This window comes from Bison bison, unplaced genomic scaffold (assembly GCF_000754665.1).
Source record: "Bison bison bison isolate TAMUID 2011002044 unplaced genomic scaffold, Bison_UMD1.0 scf7180017864197, whole genome shotgun sequence".
Lineage (NCBI taxonomy): Eukaryota > Metazoa > Chordata > Mammalia > Artiodactyla > Bovidae > Bison > Bison bison.
Genome location: NW_011494769.1, coordinates 2,565,462 through 2,567,354, shown reverse-complemented (window position 1 = coordinate 2,567,354; position 1,893 = coordinate 2,565,462). Strand labels below are relative to the sequence as shown.

Below are 1,893 nucleotides of genomic sequence, written 5' to 3'. Positions count from 1 at the left end.
TAAGATTTTGTTTAACCCATAAGGCTTTGGATGAAAAGTATAAAACTACTTTCACATAACAGTCTACAAATATTTGAAAGCAGCTCATATGTCACTCTGAGGCTAAAATACCTTTAGTTCCTATAGACCTTAGTGGCAACCTGAAATTGGTAAAGAATGAAGACCGTGTCCCTATGGAAATTTATGCTTGGAGCAAAATTTGTCAATTTAAATGAAAATCCTCAAACAACTCATTTATCTAATAAATTGAATCACAACACATTGGGAAAATCTAGAGAAAATTTTACTCATTTCTTTACTCCAAAAGCCATCCCCACAGACTTTTTGGGATTCTTACCCTTCCACAGAAAGGGTATTTTAACTGGGTGGGAAGTAACCATTTTTATCCTGGATTGTTCTTGTTCAGTTGTCAATTCATATCTGACTCTTTGCGACCTCATGGACTGCAACACGCCAGCTTCCCTGTCCTTCACTATCTCCTGGAGTTTGCCCAAGTTCATGTCCACTGAGTCAGTGATGCCATCCAACCATCTCATCCTCTGTCGCCCTCTTCTCCTTCTGCCTTCAGTCTTTCCCAGCATCAGGGTCCATTCCAGTGTGTTGGTCGGTTAGTCCTGGACATAACTGTCCTGCACACCTGTGAGCCATGAGGACAGATGACGGACCTAAGGAGACAAGAGTTGCTCAAAGTGTGATATGATTGAACTGAAGGGCTTTCAACTTTTACTGAAGGTCTTTCATTTCCTAAAGACCAGGTGAATTTCTGCTTCTGTAACTTGAGGGAGAAGGTAATATCTTTTTACCAATTAGCAGATTTGAAAACCGATTTTACCTGAAAAATAAAATGACAGAAAATGCACATTCCACTTTTCTAGTACCTAACTAGACATGATTTGCTGAGAAGCTTACAATGACAAAACTAAAAAAGAGGCCATGGCTTTGTAAAATTTAAAGCTTTTAAGACTTATTTAATATTTAATATATTTTATTACCTCAGGAAAACCTTAGTTCCAAGAAAACCTTAAAAGGGCCAGAGCCATGTTTTAGATTTCATTAGACAATATGGATAAACTCTAGATAGAGTTACAAGTCTGAAATGAGTGGGGGAAAATTTATAGAGGCCCAACTGATAGGCAGGAGGCTAAGTTCACACCACTGTAAGAGACAGTTAACTGCCTCAGCTTTTTGTCAGCTGGGGCCTCTATCCTGTACAGCTGATTGAAAATATAAACCAATAAAAGCCCTGGTTAAGACATTTTTTCCTCAAAGCTATTCAGTGACTTTTCAGAACTGAGACCGTTCCTCTTCAATGGCTTGTTTTACGTGTTTATTGACTCTGGCATAGAAGATCCTGGTGCAAGTCTATCATTTGTTCCTTTTCCAGAAATGATCACATATGTTTCCCCAAATTGTACACTTACTAGACCGCAGGACTCTTCACTCAAATAATATACAACCCACATGCCTGACCAGTTATTAGCCTTAGTTATGCAGGGCTTTAAACTTAGCTATTGTGCTACAAAGGGCTACCACACCATCCTGCCAGTGACCACTTCATGACAGTATCTACCCAGAACATTTTTAGATTATGTGCAGCTTTTATTAACTTTTGCCTCTGTGGACAGGAATTAGTTATGGGTCAGAAATATGAGCTCAACATATACCATTCTCCTCACCCTATCCCTCTTATTGTTGTTTAGTTGCTAAGTCGTGTTCAGTTCTTTGTGACCCCATGCACTGTAGCCCACCAGCTCCTCTGCCCATGGGATTTCCCAAGCAAGAATACTGGAGTGGGTTGCCACTGCCTTCTCCAGGGGATCTTTCTGACCCAGGGATTGAACCCACATCTCCTACATTGGCAGGCTGGTTCATTACCACTGAGCCACCAGGGAA

The 1,893-nt window shown here is 40.4% G+C and overlaps 1 long non-coding RNA gene across 1 annotated transcript in view; it reads right to left on the bottom strand.

Annotated features, from left to right (window-relative positions):
• Positions 1-525: 525 nt before the first annotated feature.
• The window catches only part of LOC104991633, a 136,807-nt gene continuing 135,439 nt past the window's right edge, over positions 526-1,893 (bottom strand). Inside the window, exon 3 of the long non-coding RNA XR_825627.1 lies at positions 526-665. This is a non-coding gene — a long non-coding RNA (uncharacterized LOC104991633). The remainder of the gene's footprint in view (positions 666-1,893) is intronic.